This window comes from Cherax quadricarinatus, chromosome 29, assembly GCF_038502225.1.
Source record: "Cherax quadricarinatus isolate ZL_2023a chromosome 29, ASM3850222v1, whole genome shotgun sequence".
NCBI lineage: Eukaryota > Metazoa > Arthropoda > Malacostraca > Decapoda > Parastacidae > Cherax > Cherax quadricarinatus.
Genome location: NC_091320.1, coordinates 33,614,783 through 33,635,156, shown reverse-complemented (window position 1 = coordinate 33,635,156; position 20,374 = coordinate 33,614,783). Strand labels below are relative to the sequence as shown.

General features: G+C 45.4%; 1 long non-coding RNA gene across 1 annotated transcript; it reads left to right on the top strand.

Annotated features, from left to right (window-relative positions):
• Positions 1-7,299: 7,299 nt before the first annotated feature.
• Positions 7,300-8,239, top strand: LOC128690386 (uncharacterized). Its single transcript, XR_011392571.1, has 2 exons — positions 7,300-7,509; positions 7,644-8,239. It is a non-coding gene; the product is annotated as an uncharacterized lncRNA (long non-coding RNA).
• The last annotated feature ends 12,135 nt before the right edge of the window (positions 8,240-20,374 follow it).

Sequence of the window (20,374 nt, the reverse complement as noted above, 5' to 3'; positions counted from 1 at the left end):
GCTCTCAACTGGGAAGCAGCAAACATCACACTCTCAACTGGGAAGCAGCAAACATCACGCTCTCAACTGGGAAGCAACAAACATCACGCTCTCTCCTGGGAAGCAGCAAACATCACGCTCTCAACTGGGAAGCAGCAAACATCACACTCTCAACTGGGAAGCAGCAAACATCACACTCTCAACTGGGAAGCAACAAACATCACGCTCTCAACTGGGAAGCAACAAACATCACCCTCTCAACTGGGAAGCAGCAAACATCACACTCTCAACTGGGAAGCAACAAACATCACGCTCTCAACTGGGAAGCAACAAACATCACCCTCTCAACTGGGAAGCAGCAAACATCACACTCTCAACTGGGAAGCAGCAAACATCACACTCTCAACTGGGAAGCAACAAACATCACGCTCTCAACTGGGAAGCAACAAACATCACGCTCTCAACTGGGAAGCAGCAAACATCACCCTCTCAACTGGGAAGCAGCAAACATCACACTCTCAACTGGGAAGCAACAAACATCACACTCTCAACTGGGAAGCAACAAACATCACGCTCTCAACTGGGAAGCAACAAACATCACGCTCTCAACTGGGAAGCAGCAAACATCACGCTCTCAACTGGGAAGCAGCAAACATCACGCTCTCAACTGGGAAGCAGCAAACATCACGCTCTCAACTGGGAAGCAACAAACATCACGCTCTCAACTGGGAAGCAACAAACATCACGCTCTCAACTGGGAAGCAGCAAACATCACGCTCTCAACTGGGAAGCAGCAAACATCACGCTCTCAACTGGGAAGAAGCAAACATCACGCTCTCAACTGGGAAGAAGCAAACATCACGCTCTCAACTGTGAAGCAGCAAACATCACGCTCTCAACTGGGAATAAGCAAACATCACGCTCTCAACTGGAAGCAGCAAACATCACGCTCTCAACTGGGAAGCAGCAAACATCACGCTCTCAACTGGGAAGAAGCAAACATCACGCTCTCAACTGGGAAGAAGCAAACATCACGCTCTCAACTGGGAAGCAACAAACATCAAGCTCTCAACTGGGAAGCAGCAAACATCACGCTCTGAACTGGGAATAAGCAAACATCACGCTCTCAACTGGGAAGCAGCAAACATCACGCTCTCAAATGGGAAGCAGCAAACATCACACTCTCAACTGGGAAGCAACAAACATCACGCTCTCAACTGGGAAGCAGCAAACATCACACTCTGAACTGGGAATAAGCAAACATCACACTCTCAACTGGGAAGCAGCAAACATCACGCTCTCAACTGGGAAGCAGCGAACATCACGCTCTCAACTGGGAAGAAGCAAACATCACACTCTCAACTGGGAATAAGCAATCATCACGCTCTCAATTGGGAAGAACCAAACATCACGCTCTCAACTGGGAAGCAACAAACATCACGCTCTCAACTGGGAATAAGCAAACATCACGCTCTCAATTGGGAAGAAGCAAACATCACGCTCTCAGCTGGGAATAAGCAAACATCACGCTCCCAATTGGGAAGAAGCAAACATCACGCTCTCAACTGGGAAGCAGCAAACATCACGCTCTCAACTGGGAAGCAGCAAACATCACTCTCTCAACTGGGAAGCAGCAAACATCACGCTCTCAACTGGGAAGCAACAAACATCACACTCTCAACTGGGAAGCAGCAAACATCACGCTCTCAACTGGGAAGCAGCAAACATCACACTCTCAACTGGGAAGCAGCAAACATCACGCTCTCAACTGGGAAGCAGCAAACATCACACTCTCAACTGGAAAGCAACAAACATCACGCTCTCAACTGGGAAGCAGCAAACATCACGCTCTCAACTGGGAAGCAGCAAACATCACACTCTCAACTGGGAAGCAACAAACATCACGCTCTCAACTGGGAAGCAACAAACATCACGCTCTCAACTGGGAAGCAGCAAACATCACGCTCTCAACTGGGAAGAAGCAAGCATCACGCTCTCAACTGGGAAGCAGCAAACATCACACTCTCAACTGGGAAGCAGCAAACATCACGCTCTCAACTGGGAAGCAACAAACATCACGCTCTCAACTGGGAAGCAGCAAACATCACGCTCTCAACTGGGAAGCAGCAAACATCACCCTCTCAACTGGGAAGCAGCAAACATCACACTCTCAACTGGGAAGCAACAAACATCACACTCTCAACTGGGAAGCAACAAACATCACACTCTCAACTGGGAAGCAACAAACATCACGCTCTCAACTGGGAAGCAACAAACATCACGCTCTCAACTGGGAAGCAGCAAACATCACGCTCTCAACTGGGAAGAAGCAAGCATCACGCTCTCAACTGGGAAGCAGCAAACATCACACTCTCAACTGGGAAGCAGCAAACATCACGCTCTCAACTGGGAAGAAGCAAGCATCACGCTCTCAACTGGGAAGCAGCAAACATCACACTCTCAACTGGGAAGCAGCAAACATCACACTCTCAACTGGGAAGCAGCAAACATCACACTCTCAACTGGGAAGCAGCAAACATCACGCTCTCAACTGGGAAGCAGCAAACATCACACTCTCAACTGGGAAGCAGCAAACATCACCCTCTCAACTGGGAAGCAGCAAACATCACACTCTCAACTGGGAAGCAACAAACATCACGCTCTCAACTGGGAAGAAGCAAGCATCACGCTCTCAGCTGGGAAGAAGCAAACATCACGCTCCCAATTGGGAAGAAGCAAACATCACGCTCTCAACTGGGAAGCAACAAACATCACACTCTCAACTGGGAAGCAGCAAACATCACGCTCTCAACTGGGAAGCAGCAAACATCACACTCTCAACTGGGAAGCAGCAAACATCACGCTCTCAACTGGGAAGCAGCAAACATCACACTCTCAACTGGAAAGCAACAAACATCACGCTCTCAACTGGGAAGCAGCAAACATCACACTCTCAACTGGGAAGCAGCAAACATCACGCTCTCAACTGGGAAGCAGCAAACATCACACTCTCAACTGGGAAGCAACAAACATCACGCTCTCAACTGGGAAGCAACAAACATCACGCTCTCAACTGGGAAGCAGCAAACATCACGCTCTCAACTGGGAAGAAGCAAGCATCACGCTCTCAACTGGGAAGCAGCAAACATCACACTCTCAACTGGGAAGCAGCAAACATCACGCTCTCAACTGGGAAGCAACAAACATCACGCTCTCTCCTGGGAAGCAGCAAACATCACGCTCTCAACTGGGAAGCAGCAAACATCACACTCTCAACTGGGAAGCAGCAAACATCACACTCTCAACTGGGAAGCAACAAACATCACGCTCTCAACTGGGAAGCAACAAACATCACCCTCTCAACTGGGAAGCAGCAAACATCACACTCTCAACTGGGAAGCAACAAACATCACGCTCTCAACTGGGAAGCAACAAACATCACCCTCTCAACTGGGAAGCAGCAAACATCACACTCTCAACTGGGAAGCAGCAAACATCACACTCTCAACTGGGAAGCAACAAACATCACGCTCTCAACTGGGAAGCAACAAACATCACGCTCTCAACTGGGAAGCAGCAAACATCACCCTCTCAACTGGGAAGCAGCAAACATCACACTCTCAACTGGGAAGCAACAAACATCACACTCTCAACTGGGAAGCAACAAACATCACGCTCTCAACTGGGAAGCAACAAACATCACGCTCTCAACTGGGAAGCAGCAAACATCACGCTCTCAACTGGGAAGCAGCAAACATCACGCTCTCAACTGGGAAGCAGCAAACATCACGCTCTCAACTGGGAAGCAACAAACATCACGCTCTCAACTGGGAAGCAACAAACATCACGCTCTCAACTGGGAAGCAGCAAACATCACGCTCTCAACTGGGAAGCAGCAAACATCACGCTCTCAACTGGGAAGAAGCAAACATCACGCTCTCAACTGGGAAGAAGCAAACATCACGCTCTCAACTGGGAAGCAGCAAACATCACGCTCTCAACTGGGAATAAGCAAACATCACGCTCTCAACTGGAAGCAGCAAACATCACGCTCTCAACTGGGAAGCAGCAAACATCACGCTCTCAACTGGGAAGAAGCAAACATCACGCTCTCAACTGGGAAGAAGCAAACATCACGCTCTCAACTGGGAAGCAACAAACATCAAGCTCTCAACTGGGAAGCAGCAAACATCACGCTCTGAACTGGGAATAAGCAAACATCACGCTCTCAACTGGGAAGCAGCAAACATCACGCTCTCAAATGGGAAGCAGCAAACATCACACTCTCAACTGGGAAGCAACAAACATCACGCTCTCAACTGGGAAGCAGCAAACATCACACTCTGAACTGGGAATAAGCAAACATCACACTCTCAACTGGGAAGCAGCAAACATCACGCTCTCAACTGGGAAGCAGCGAACATCACGCTCTCAACTGGGAAGAAGCAAACATCACACTCTCAACTGGGAATAAGCAATCATCACGCTCTCAATTGGGAAGAACCAAACATCACGCTCTCAACTGGGAAGCAACAAACATCACGCTCTCAACTGGGAATAAGCAAACATCACGCTCTCAATTGGGAAGAAGCAAACATCACGCTCTCAGCTGGGAATAAGCAAACATCACGCTCCCAATTGGGAAGAAGCAAACATCACGCTCTCAACTGGGAAGCAGCAAACATCACGCTCTCAACTGGGAAGCAGCAAACATCACTCTCTCAACTGGGAAGCAGCAAACATCACGCTCTCAACTGGGAAGCAACAAACATCACACTCTCAACTGGGAAGCAGCAAACATCACGCTCTCAACTGGGAAGCAGCAAACATCACACTCTCAACTGGGAAGCAGCAAACATCACGCTCTCAACTGGGAAGCAGCAAACATCACACTCTCAACTGGAAAGCAACAAACATCACGCTCTCAACTGGGAAGCAGCAAACATCACGCTCTCAACTGGGAAGCAGCAAACATCACACTCTCAACTGGGAAGCAACAAACATCACGCTCTCAACTGGGAAGCAACAAACATCACGCTCTCAACTGGGAAGCAGCAAACATCACGCTCTCAACTGGGAAGAAGCAAGCATCACGCTCTCAACTGGGAAGCAGCAAACATCACACTCTCAACTGGGAAGCAGCAAACATCACGCTCTCAACTGGGAAGCAACAAACATCACGCTCTCAACTGGGAAGCAGCAAACATCACGCTCTCAACTGGGAAGCAGCAAACATCACCCTCTCAACTGGGAAGCAGCAAACATCACACTCTCAACTGGGAAGCAACAAACATCACACTCTCAACTGGGAAGCAACAAACATCACACTCTCAACTGGGAAGCAACAAACATCACGCTCTCAACTGGGAAGCAACAAACATCACGCTCTCAACTGGGAAGCAGCAAACATCACGCTCTCAACTGGGAAGAAGCAAGCATCACGCTCTCAACTGGGAAGCAGCAAACATCACACTCTCAACTGGGAAGCAGCAAACATCACGCTCTCAACTGGGAAGAAGCAAGCATCACGCTCTCAACTGGGAAGCAGCAAACATCACACTCTCAACTGGGAAGCAGCAAACATCACACTCTCAACTGGGAAGCAGCAAACATCACACTCTCAACTGGGAAGCAGCAAACATCACGCTCTCAACTGGGAAGCAGCAAACATCACACTCTCAACTGGGAAGCAGCAAACATCACCCTCTCAACTGGGAAGCAGCAAACATCACACTCTCAACTGGGAAGCAACAAACATCACGCTCTCAACTGGGAAGAAGCAAGCATCACGCTCTCAGCTGGGAAGAAGCAAACATCATGCTCTCAACTGGGAAGCAACAAACATCACGCTCTCAACTGGGAAGCAGCAAACATCACGCTCTCAACTGGGAAGAAGCAAACATTACGCTCTCAACTTTGAAGAAGCAAACATCACGCTCTCAGTTGGGAAGCGGGAAAAATCACGATCTCAACTGGGAAGCAACAAACATCACGCTCTCAACTGGGAATAAACAAACATCACGCTCTCAACTGGGAATAAGCAAACATCACGCTCTCAATTGGGAAGCGGGAAACATCACGCTCTCAACTGGGAAGCAACAAACATCACGCTCTCAACTGGGAATAAGTAAACATCACGCTCTCAACTGGGAAGCAGCAAACATCACGCTCTCTACTGGGAAGAAGCAAACATCACGCTCTCAACTGGGAATAAGCAAACATCACGCTCTCAATTGGGAAGCGGGAAACATCACGCTCTCCACTGGGAAGCAACAAACATCACTCTCTCAACTGGGAAGCAACAAACATCACTCTCTCAACTGGGAAGCAACAAACATCACTCTCTCAACTGGGAAGCAACAAACATCACACTCTCAACTGGGAAGCAACAAACATCACTCTCTCAACTGGGAAGCAACAAACATCACTCTCTCAAATGGGAAGCAACAAACATCACTCTCTCAACTGGGAAGCAACAAACATCACACTCTCAACTGGGAAGCAACAAACATCACACTCTCAACTGGGAAGCAACAAACATCACACTCTCAACTGGGAAGCAACAAACATCACTCTCTCAACTGGGAAGCAACAAACATCACTCTCTCAAATGGGAAGCAACAAACATCACTCTCTCAACTGGGAAGCAACAAACATCACACTCTCAACTGGGAAGCAGCAAACATCACTCTCTCAACTGGGAAGCAAAAAACATCACGCTCTCTAAACCTAGTGCCAATTTGAAAGAAAAATAATTATCAAATCTTCAATGACTGATTCCATAACAAACTTTAACCTACTGAGTACACAATGTAGTTCTGATGTTATCAAATTTACACTGAAAAAAGTTTAGATCAGCCAAGGCTGACATATTTTAGCCACTCTTCATACTGGTTTACTGCGCTGTATAGCCCTTGTGGCTTAGCGCTTCTTTTTGATTATAATAATAGTAATAATTCATACTGGTTTAAGTGCAGAGGCGTCGACAAGATGTGCAAAGAATTAAATACCACAAATTTGGATCAGTACGAATCTATGCATCGTTCGCAGATTCTTACCACCACTTGACTTGCTATCCATTATATCCTGTTCTGTCTTCCATTTCCTTTCTGCTGAGGAAATCCCCACCTGAGGGTCAACATGTACAGCCGATCTCTTTAATGCATTTCACAGACAATATATATATATATATATATATATATATATATATATATATATATATATATATATATATATATATATATATATATATATATATATATATATATATATATATATATATATATATATATATATATATGTATGTATGTATGTATGTTTGTGCTACACATTGTATCTATTGTTGGTGTTTACTCAAAAGATGAATGGTGCTTCCCTAGAACTCGTTCGAAGTAAATTTTCCTGAAGGTTGCAACCCGAGTGACCATGGAGGGGAGGAGCCACATAGCAAGTCTCCTCACTGGGTATATAAACCTCAGCATCTCGCAGTCAACCCACTGAAGTTAAGTCTGTATCTTCAACATGAAAATTGTGAGTACCTTTTTATCATGTATTTATCTACTGCTTTTTAGAAAAGATTTCAAACGTACAGCCCCTGAAGTTCATGAGTTCACATTGTAATCTGCTTAATATTTCTTAATAGAGACTGTTTTATGTGGTTGCAGTTGGCTCAGGTGTTGGCAGTGTTGGTGATCGTCCTCATAGGGACAGCTACGGCCATGCCAGGCCCTGACGCCCTCGCTGATCCTGACCCACAATTTGGAAGATTTGGTCATGGCGGTGGATTTGGTGGTGGATTCGGACATCGCGGTGGATTCGGACATCGCGGTGGATTCGGACATCGCGGTGGATTCGGACATCGCGGTGGATTCGGACATCACGGTGGATTTAGAGGTTGATTTGGTCATGGCGAATAACTAAATCTTCACTTTCTTGCTAATCACATTTAACATGAAGAATCCTGCCACGGAATAAAACACAGAAGTATGAGTAAATAGTGAACTTGCCATAATGAAATAAGAACGAGACTTTGTCTGCTGGAATGATCGCAAACTACTGGAACTCACCCAATACCTCAAACTCAACCTATACTTCCCCAGACAACAGAATGTTAAACTTTCCCGCCATCTATCATGAGTGCGGCGCCTTGACTATTTAACATTCTTCTCCAATATTTTTGTTGAGTAGTGACCAACATATTTTTCTGTAATTACCAACCATTGGCAGAATTTTTTGAAAAAATAAATGTTTATTTTATTAACATTAAGTTTTATTTTTTCGTCCCATAGAATTACATAGAATTTTGGGTCATGCTTCCACTGCATTACTCTCCCTATTGTTCCACTAACTGACAACTCTAAGGCTGAAAATTAGTATTAGGAAGCCTGAGTAGATCTATAACCCACTATGATAACACGAACGTAGACAAGTACGTTTGTAGAGCAACTTGCAATGTGAACAGACTGACTGAAGTAGTTGCTTGATTACAAATACTTCTGGCAGTCTGCAATACACACAGGTGATGAACAAACCAAATGCGAAGTATGTGACTAGCCCTACGGTCATTATCTTGAAGACTATTTGCTTAATTGTCGACTTACTGAGATGTATACAGACAGACAGTACAATAACCTAGGTGACAGGTGAGAATATCCATATGATCTTGTGCTACCGTCCACAGGATGGATATAGGGTACACAATAAACTAGCCACTTCGGTGGCAAAATCTAATCTAAGGCCGCTGAAATACTTCTTAACATCCCTGTGACTCTGAATCATTCAGTCCCTGTCCACTTTGTCAATTCCTCTCATTATTTTGTAAGTCGTTATCATGTGTCCCCTATCTTCCCTGTCTTCCAGTATCGTCAGTTTGAGTTCCCTTAACCTCTCCTTTTAGTATATACCCCTTAGCTCCGGGACTAGTCTTGCTGCAAATCTTAATACATTCTCTAATTTCTTGACGTTCTTGACCAAGTGTGGGTTCCATACTGATGCTGCGTACTCCAATGAGCCTGAAGTACACGGATTTATGTCGAGGTATCACTGTATGTTAGGACAGTAATACCTCGCTAAACCAGTGTTCACTACTGTAAGTTTGACTATCAGGAAGGACAGGCAAACTCGCTGTTAGAAAAATATACATTTAATATCGACGATAATATATACAAACACTATACAGAACACAATCAAACGTGCTTCAGCACTTTTCACAAAAACAAATACATTAGGATGCTATCAAGAAAAAATAAATTAATTAACCTGATGCTAGGTCCCAGAGGGCTCCATTAATTAACCCCACTCTCCCAGCCTCTTGGTAAATACTCTCCTGTTTCACTATCTCACCCAATACACCGGCCTCTACTCAGCCATAAGAGCTAGGTTCATACCAGGGCCCAGTTAAGCATAAGGATAAACTCAAATATAGCTTACGATCTGAGCCTGATAATAACAGTTTAAGAAACTTATGCGGTCGGCGTCACGATACCCCAGGCTGTGTCCGCGTGACCGCACGCTATCACATAGACACAATGCCTAAAAGAATAGTCACGCTGTGGCTTCACTCCCTAAAGCGCTCACAAATTGATGATATTATTCATAAAATTATGGCGCATTTTTTCACAATACCAGTACCTCACATTATACACAACAAGGCAGAAACTTCCATAACACTTCGTGTGTGTGTGTGTGTGTGTGTGTGTGTGTGTACTCACCTAGTTGTACTCACCTAGTTGAGGTTGCAGGGGTCGAGTCCAAGCTCCTGGCCCCGCCTCTTCACTGGTCACTACTAGGTCACTCTCCCTGAACCGTGAGCTTTATTATACCTCTGCTTAAAGCTATGTATGCGCTCTGCCTCAACTACATCGCTTCCCAAACTATTCCACTTCCTGACTACTCTGTGGCTGAAGAAATACTTCCTAACATCCCTGTGATTCGTGTCTTCAGCTTCCAACTGTGTCCCCTTGTTGCTGTGTCCCATCTCTGGAACATCCTGTCTTTGTCCACCTTGTCAATTCCTTTCAGTATTTTGTATGTCGTTATCATATCCCCCATCTCTCCTGTCCTCCAGTGTCGTCAGGTCGATTTCCCTTAACCTCTCCTCGTAGGAAATACCCCTTAGCTCTGGGGCTAATCTTATTGCAAACCTTTGCACTTCCTGTAGTTACTTTACGTGCTTGGCTAGGTGTGGGTTCCAAACTGGTGCCGCATACTCCAATATGGGCCTAACGTACACGGTGTACAGGGTCCTGAACGATTCTTTATTAAGATGTCGGAATGCTGTTCTGAGGTTTGCTAGGCGCCCATATGCTGCAGCAGTTATTTGGTTGATGTGCGCTTCAGGAGATGTACCTGGTGCTATACTCACCCCAAGATCTTTTTTCTTGAGTGAGGTTTATAGTCTCTGGCCCCCTAGACTGTACTCCGTCTGCGGTCTTCTTTGCCCTTCCCCAATCTTCATGACTTTGCACTTGCTGGGGTTGAACTCCAGGAGCCAATTGCTGGACCAGGTCTGCGGCCTGTCCAGATCCCTTTGTAGTTCTGCCTGGTCTTCGATCGACTGAATTCTTCTCGTCAACTTCACATCATCTGCAAACAGGGACACTTCGGAGTCTATTCCTTCCGTCATGTCGTTCACAAATACCAGAAACAGCACTGGTCCTAGGACTGACCCCTGTGGGACCCCGCTGGTCACAAGCGCCCACTCTAACACCTCGCCACGTACCATGACTCGTATTTCTTGATCCATTGTATTGCCTTCCCTGTTATCCCTGCTTGGTCCTCAGGTTTTTGCACTAATCTCTTGTGTGGAACTGTGTCAAACGCCTTCTTGCAGTCCAAGAAAATGCAATCCACCCACCCCTCTCTCTCTTGTCTTACTGCTGTCACCATGTCATAGAACTCCAGTAGGTTTGTGACACAGGATTTCCCGTCCCTGAAACCATGTTGGCTGCTGTTGATGAGATCATTCTTTTCTAGGCGTTTCACCACTCTTCTCCTGATAATCTTCTCCATGACTTTGCATACTATACATGTCAGTGACACTGGTCTGTAGTTTAGTGCTTCATGTCTGTCTCCTTTTTTAAAGATTGGGACTGCATTTGCTGTCTTCCATGCCTTAGGCAATCTCCCTGTTTCGATAGATGTATTGAATATTATTGTTTTTAGGGGTACACATAGCGTCTCTGCTCCCTCTCAGGACCCATGGACAGATATTATCTGGCCCCATTGCCTTTGAGGTATCTAGCTCACTCTGAAGCCTCTTCACTTCTTCCTCGGTTGTGTGTACTGTGTCCAGTACACTTGGTGGTGTACCCCACCTCTCCGTCTTTCTGGAACCTCTTGTGTCTCCTCTGTGAACACTTTTTTGAATCTCTTTTTGAGCACCTCACATACTTCACAGTCATTTCTTGTTGTCTCTCCTCCTTCCTTCCTTAGCCTGATTACCTGGTCCTTGACTGTTGTTTTCCTCCTGATGTGCCTGTATAACAGCTTCGGGTCAGATTTGGCTTTCGCTGCTATGTCGTTTTGATATTGTCGTTGGGCCTCCCTTCTTATCTGTGCATATTCATTTCTGGCTCTACGACTGCTCTCCTTATTCTCCTGGGTCTTTTGCCTTCTATACTTCTTCCCTAGCACACCACACTTGGGTTTTGCCTCCCTGCACCTTTGGGTGAACCATGGGCTCATCCTGGCTTTTTCATTATTCCTGTTACCCTTGGGTACAAACCTATCTTCAGCCTCCTTGCACATTGTTGTTACATATTCCATCATCTCATTAGCTAGCTTCCCTGCCAGTTCTCTGTCCCACTAAACCCCGTTCAGGAAGTTCCTCATTCCCGTGTAGTCCCCTTTCTTGTAGTTTGGCTTCATTCGTCCTGGCCTGCCTGCTTCCCCTTCCACTTGTAGCTCTACTGTGTATTCGAAGCTTAAAACCACATGATCGCCGGCCCCAAGGGGTCTTTCATATGTGATGTCCTCAATATCTGCACTACTCAAGGTGAATACTAGGTCCAGTCTTGCTAGTTCATCCTCTCCTCTCTCTCTTGTAGCGTTCCTTACGTGTTGGTACATGGAATTTTCCAGTACCACCTCCATCATCTTAGCCCTCCATGTATCTTGGCCCCCATGTGGCTCCAAGTTCTCCCAATCGATCTCTTTGTGGTTAGAGTCACCCATGATCAGGAGCTTTGCCCTGCATGCATGAGCTCTTCTGGCCACTGCAGCCAGTGTGTCAACCATCGCTCTATTACTCTCGTCATACTCTTGCCTTGGCCTCCTGCTGTTCTGTGGTGGGTTATACATCACTACAATTACCACCTTGGGACCTCCAGAGTGAAGCGTTCCCGCTATGCAATCGCTTGTTTCTCCGCTGTGTGTGTGTGTGTGTGTGTGTGTGTGTGTGTGTGTGTGTATGTTTAGTAATATTACATTTTTATTTCTACAAGTACATGTATAATATATGCAGGCTTAGCTGACATCAATGACATGCTACTATATAGAAAGCCACTTATTATGCAGAGCATTTCGAGCAAATTAGGTTAGGTTTGTCCTAGGATGCGACGCATACCAGTCGACTAACACCCAGGTACCAATTATTACTGATGGGTGAACATGGACAACCGGTGTGCGGAAACACGTCCAATGTATGTAACCTTTGGCGGAAATCGAACCCGGACCCTCACCGTGTGATGCGAGAGCTTTTGCCACCGTGGCCTCGTTCGAAATCAATCATAAATCTTCTTTCCAGTTTTTCCAAAAGGTTACAACCAAAGTGACCATGGAAGGGAGGAGCGACAGAATAAGAAAGTTTTCTCACTGGGTATATAAATCTCAGCATCTCGCAGTCAACCAACTAAAGTCGTCGAGACTATATCTTCTTCAACATGAAATTTGTGAGTACCTATTTATCATGTATTCACCTGTCAGGTATCTACTTCACTGTTATACAATAGATCTTAAACGTACAGCCCCTGACGTTCATAAAGCTCACATTATAACCTGCTTAATGTGTTTCATGTGGTTGCAGTTGGCTCTGGTGTTCGCGGTGCTGGTGATGGTCCTCGTAGGGACAGCCCAGGCTGATCCTGACCCACAATTGAGAGGATTTGGTCATGGCGGTGGATTTGGACATGGCGGTGGATTTGGACATGGCGGTGGATTTGGTGGTGGCTTTGGACATCGTGGTGGATTCGGACATCGCGGTCGATTCGGACATCGCGGTCGATTCGGACATCACGGTGGAATTGGTCATCTCGGATAAACAAATCTTTCCCTTCTTCTTAATCACATCCAACGTGAAGATTCCTGCCATGGATGAAAACACACGAAAATATGTATAATCAGTGAATCGAAAATTTATAAGTATCATAAACAGAAGAACACAACGCCAACGAACTTGCCATTCAGGAAACAAGAACGAGACTTCCTCTGCTGGAATGAACACACACAATCTATTTGCACTCACTCAATACCTCAAATCTTGAGGTATTGCGGCACCTCGTATATTTAACAATGAATCTTCTCCATCATTTTTGTTGGGTTATGACCAACTTATTCTTCTGTAATTGTCAACCATTCGTAGAATTTAAAAAATATATTTATTTTAAGAAATTCAGTTTTATTGTTTTCGTCCCATATAATTACATAGAACTTTAAATCCCGCTTCCATTTTGTTACTCTGCAGATTGTTCCACTTCCTGACAACTCTGAGTCTGAGGACTAGCATTGGGAATAATATTAGGACAGAAGTAAATAATAAAGTTGAATGTTATAAAAATGCAATTAGAATCCTGTGCAGATCTATGACTCACTATGATAACATGAACGTTAATAAATACGTTTATGGAGCAGCTTGCAATATGAACAGACTGACTGATGTAGTGGCCAGGTTTATTCTTGGTTACAAATACTTCTGGCAGTCTGGAATAAACACAGATGAGGATCAAATCAAATGCAAAGTATGTGACCAGCCCTTTGGTCACGATCTTGAAGACTTTGTGCTTAATTGTACACTTACAGAGGAATATAGAAATTGACAGTATAATAACGTATGTGACATGTCAGGATACCTTAATAATGAAAATAAGATACTAGATATATTAAACAAATTTCCTAAATTTCCTTGTAACAAATAAGTAAACTGTAGAAATAAATCCAGATGTACTCCTATTAACCCTTTTGGGGGCTAGTTCATAGGTCTTTTGTGTATCCATGTGCTCTTGTGCTACCGTCCAATGGATGAATATAAGGTGAACAGTAAATTAGCCACTTCGATGGCAAAATCTAATCTAAGGCTGAAGAATTACTTCTTAACATCCATGTGACTCATTTGATTTTTCAACTGCCAGTTATGACTTCTCGTTCCTGTGTCCCATCCCTGAAACATTCTGTCCCTGTCCACTTTGTCAATTCGTCTCATTATTTTGTATGTCGTTAACATGTGTCCCCTATCTTCCCTGTCTTCCAGTGTCGTCAGGTTAAGTTCCCTAAACCTCTCCTCTTAGGACATACTCCTTAGCTCTGGGACTAGTCTTGTTGCAAACCTTTACACTTTCTCTAATTTCTTGACGTACTTGACCAGGTGTGGGTTCCATACTAATGCTGCAAATTCCAATATGAGCCTGACGTATACGGATTTGTCAATAATGACACGTTACTTAGAAGTCAAAACACTATTCTTAGGTTTACCAGGCACCCACATGCTGCAGCAGTAATTTGGTTGATGTGCGCATCAGGAGATGTGCTCAATATGATGCTCACCCCAACATGAGGTTTACAGCCTTTAACTTGTGAGCGTGAATTGCATCTCCGGTCCTCTTTGTCCATTCCCAAGCAAAATATTTTTGCACCTGATGGGGTTAAACTCCAGCATCTATTTGTCAGACCAAGATTGCAGCCTCTCAAGAACCGATTGTAGTCTTCCCTGATCCTCGTCCACTTGAATTCTCCGCATTAGCTTTACGAAGTCTGAAAACAGTGACACCTTTGAATCTTTCCTTTCGGTCATGTTATTCACATATTCCAGAAACAGCACTTGCAATGAAACTAACCCTTGTGGATTCCCGCTCGGCACATGCGCTCACCTTGACACCTCGTCACGCACCATCACTTGTTTTCTTCCTTTCAGGTATTCCCTGATCCACTGAACTGCTTTTCCTACTATAACTGCCTGCTGCTCTAGCTTTCGTACAGATCTGATGTGCGGAACCGTGTCGGAAGCCATTTTACAATCCAAGAAAATGCAGTCTACCCAGCCGTGTCTCTCCTGTCTTACTTCTGTTACGAAAAATATTGGAGCTTTTTAAAAGCCTTATCTATGGACAAAAATAAAATAACAGAAAATAAACCACCCTACGGCCACGTTTAGTAATTTCACACAAGTGGTAAAGCAACGTTCACTACAGGAGGCTTGACTATCAGGAATGACAGTCTAACTCGCTCTTAGAAAAATATACATTTAATAACCACGATAATATATAAAAACACTATACAGAACACACGTAAACGTCCTTTAGCACTTTTCACAAAAACAAATACATTAGGATGTTATCAGGCTAGGACACAGACGAAAAATAAATAAATTAACCTGACGCTAGGTCCCAGAGGGCTCCATTAATTAACCCCCACTCTCCCAGCCTCTGGGTAAATACTCTCCTGTTTCACTATCTCATCCAATTCACTGGCTCCCACTCATCCACAAGAGTCAGGCTCATACCAGGGCCCAGGTGAGCATAAAGGATAAACTCAGAATTACGATACAGCCTGAATCTGATAACAAAACAGTTCAAGAAAATTATGGGGTCGGCGTCACGATACCCCAGGCAGTGTCCGCGTGACCGCACGCTATCCCATAGACACAATGCCTAAAATAATAGTCATGCTCCGGCTTCACTCCCTGAAGGTCCCAAACATTCATAAAAATAATAATAATAATAATATTTTATTTACTACAAGTACATGGTATACAGTCCTAGCTGACATCAATGACATACTACTATATAGAAAGCCCCTTGTTATGCTCAGCATGTCGGGCAAACTAGGTCAATGTCCCAGGATGCGACCCACACCAGTCGACTAACACCCAGGCCCCCATTTTACTGATGGGGAACATAGACAACAGGTGGAAAGAAACACGCCCAATGTTTCTACTCTGGCTGGGAATCGAACCCGGACCCTTGCCTGTGTGAGGCGAGAACGTTAGCCACTAGGCCACCAGAGCACTTTTTCCACAATACCAGTACCTTCTTACATTATTCACAACAATGCAGAAACTTACTTAACACTTCGTGTGTGTGTGTGTGTGTGTGTGTGTGTGTGTGTGTGTGTGTGTGTGTGTGTGTGTGTACTCACCTAGTTATAATCACCCCGTTGTGGTTGCAGGGGTCGTATCATAGCTCCTGGCCCCGCCTCTTCACTGGCCGCTACTGGGTCACTCTTCCTGCACCATTAGCTTTATCATACCTCTGCTTAAACCTATGAATGGATTCTGACTCCACTACATCGCTTCTCAAACTATTCCCCTTCCTGACTACTCTGTGACTGAAGAAATACTTCCTAACATCCTTGTGATTCATCTGTGTCTTCAACTTCCAACTGTGTCCCCTTGTTGCTGTGTTCCATCTCTGGAACAATCTGTCTCTGTCCACCTCGTCAATTCCTCTAAGTATTTTATATGTCGTTATCATGTCGCCCCTATCTCTCCTGTCATCCAGTGTCATCAGGTCGATTTCCCTCAAACTCTCCTCGTAGGACATACCTCTTAGCTCTGGAACTAGTCTTGTTGCAAACCTTTGCACTTTCTCTAGTTTCTTTACGTGCTTGGCTGGGTGTGGGTTCCAAATTGGTGCCGCATACTCCAATATGGGCCTAACGTACACGGTGTACAGGGACCTGAACGATTCCTTATTAAGATGGTGGAATGTTGTACTGAGGTTTCCTAGGCGACCATATGCTGCAGCAGTTATTTGGTTGATGTGCGCCTCAGGAGATGTGTCTATTGTTATACTCACCCCAAGATCTTTTTCCTTGAGTGTGCTCCGTCTACGGTCTTCTTTGTCCTTCCCCAATCTTCATGACTTTGCACTTAGTGGGGTTGAACTCCAGGAGCCAATTTCTGGACCAGGTCTGCAGCCTGTCCGGATCCCTTTGTAGTTCTGCCTGGTCTTCGATCGACTGAATTCTCCTCATCAACTTTACATCATCTGCAAACAGGGGCACTTCGGAGTCTATTCCTTGCATCATGTCGTTCACAAATACCAGAAACAGCACTGGTCCTAGGACTGACCCCTGTGGAACCTCACTTGTCATAGGCGCCCACTCTGACACCTCGCCACGTACCATGACTCGCTGCTGTCTTCCTGACAGGTATTCCCTGATCCATTGCAGTGCCTTCCCTGTTATTCCTGCTTGGGCCTCCAATTTTTGCACTAATTTCTTGTGTGGAACTGTGTCAAACGCCTTCTTGCAGTCCAAGAAAATGCAGTCTACCCACCCCTCTCTCTCTTGACTTACTGCTGCCACCCTGTTGTGTGTGTGTGTGTGTGTGAACTCACCTAGTTGTACTCACCTAGTTGTACTCACCTAGTTGAGGTTGCAGGGGTCGAGTCCAATCTCCTGGCCCTCCTCTTCACTTGTCGCTACTAGGCCACTCTCCCTGAACCGTGAGCTTTACCATACCTCTGCTTAAAGCTATGTATGGATTCTGCCTCCACTACGTCGCTTCCCAAACTATTCCACTTCCTGACTACTCTGTGGCTGTGTGTGTGTGTGTGTGTGTGTGTGTGTGTGTGTGTGTGTGTGTGTGTGTGTGTGTGTGTGTGTGTGTGTGTGTGTGTGTGTGTGTGTGTGTGTGTGTGTGTGTGTGTATTCACCTAATTGTACTCACCTAATTGTGGTTGCAGGGGTCGAGACTCAGCTCCTGGCCTCGCCTCTTCACTGATCGCTACTAGGACCTTTCCCTCTCTGCTTCCTGAGCTTTGTTATACCTCTTCTTAAAACTATGCATGGTTCCTGCCGCCACTACTTCACTTGCTAGGCTATTCCACTTCCTGACGACTCTATGACTGAAGAAATACTTCCTAACGTCTTGAACGATTCCTTATTAAGGTATCGGAACGCTATTCAGAGGTTTGCCAGGCGCCCGTATGCTGCAGCAGTTATTTGGTTGATGTGTGCCTCCGGTGACGTGCTCGGTGTTATGGTCACCCCAAGGTCTTTCTCCCTGAGTGAGGTCTGTAGTCTTTGTCCACCTAGCCTATACTCTGTCTGCAGTCTTCTTTCCCTCTCCCCAATCTTCATGACTTTGCATTTGGCAGGGTTGAATTCGAGAAGCCAGTTTCTGGACCACATGTCCAGCCTGTCCAGGTCTCTTTGCAGTCCTGCCTCATCCTCATCCTATTTAATTCTTCTCATCAGGTTCACATCATCTGCGAATAGGGACACTTCAGAGTCTATTCCTTCCATCATGTCGTTCGCATATATCAAATATAGCACTGGTCCTAGAACTGACCCCTGTGGGACCCCGCTCGTCACAGGCGCCCACTGTGATACCTCTTCATGTACCATGACTAGTTGCCTCCCTGTCAGGTATTCTTGATCCATTTCAGTGCCCTCCCTGTTATATGCGCCTGATCCTCCAGCTTCTGCACTAATCTCTTGTGGGGAACTGTGTCAAAGGCCTTCCTACAGTCTAGGAAAACGGAATAACCCACCCCTCTCTCTTGTGTCTTACTTCTGTTACCTTGTCATAAAACTCCAGAAGGTTTGTGACACAGGATTTGCCTTCCATGAACCCATGCTGGTTTTCATTTATAATCTTGTTTCGTTCCAGGTGTTCGACCACTCTCCTCCTGATAATCTTCTCCATGACTTTGCACACAATACATGTCAGAGACACAGGTCTGTAGTTTAGTGCCTCATTTCTGTTTCCTTTCTTAAATATGGGGACTACATTTGCTGTCCTTCATTTCTCAGGTAGTTGCCAAGTTTCAAGGGATGTGTTGAAGATTGTGGTTAGGGGCACGCACAGCATCTCTGCTCCTTCTCTAAGGACCCATTGGGAGATGTTGTCCGGTCCCATCGCCTTTGAGGTATCAAGGTCACTTAGCAGCTTCTTCACCTCCTCCTCAGTTGTTCGTATGTCATCCAACACTTGTTGGTATATTCCCTCTTGATGTTCCCTTCTGTGCTGTCTTCCCAGAGCCCTTCCTGTCTCTACTGTAAAAAACTTCCTTGAGTCTCCTATTTAGCTCCTCACATACCTCCTGATCATTTCTTGTGAGTTCTCCACCTTCTGTCCTCAGTCTGATCACCTGGTCTTTGACTGTTGTCTTCCTCCTGATGTGGCTATACAACAGTTTCGGGTCAGTTTTGATTTTCGATGCTATGTTATTTTCATACTGTCGCTGGGCCTCCCTCCTTACCTGTGCATACTCGTTCCTTGCTCTGCGACTGATCTCCCTATTTTCATGTGTTCTCTGCCTTCTGTGCTTCTCCATTCTCTATTGCACTTTGTTTTTGCCTCTTTACACCGTCGGGTAAACCAGGGGCTCGTTCTGATCTTCCCATTGTTTCTGTTGCCCTTGGGAATAAACTTTTCCACTGCCTCCTTGCATTTTGTTGTCACATATTCCATCATTTCATTTACTGGCTTTCCTGCCAGTTCTCTGTCCCACGGAACCTCCTGCAGGAAGTTCCCCAACCCTATGTAGTCCCCTCTTTTATAGTCAGGCTTTTCCCATTCAACTCCTGTTACTCTCTCCACTTGCAACTCTACTATGTATTCAAAGCACAGAACCACGTGGTCACTAGCTCCTAGGGGACTCTCATATGTGTTGTCCTCAATGTCTGAACTGCCCAGGGTGAACACAAGGTCCAATCTTTCTGGATCATCCTCCCCTCTCACTCTGGTAGTGTCCTTAACATGTTGGTGCATGAGGTTTTCCAGCACCACATGTATGTGTGTGTGTGTGTGTGTGTGTGATTTAATATAATATTATATCTTTGTTTCTACAAGTACATGTATAAGGTATGCAGGCTTAGCTGACATCAGTGACATACTACTATATAGAAAGCCACTTATCATGCAAAGTATTTCGGACAAATTAGGTTTGTTTTATCCCAGGATGCGACGCATACCAGTCAACTAACACCCAGGTACCCATTATTACTGATACGTAAACATGGACAACCGGTGTGAGAAAACGCGCCCATTGTTTCCAACTTTTGCCGGGAATCGAGCGCGGACTCTCACCGTGTGAAGCGAGAGCTTTTGCCACCGTGGCCTCGTTCTATTTTTTCCAAAAGGTTACAACCAAAGTGACCATGGAAGGGAGGAGCGACAGAGTAAGAAAGTTTTCTCACTGGGTATATAAATCTCAGCATCTCGCAGTCAACCCAC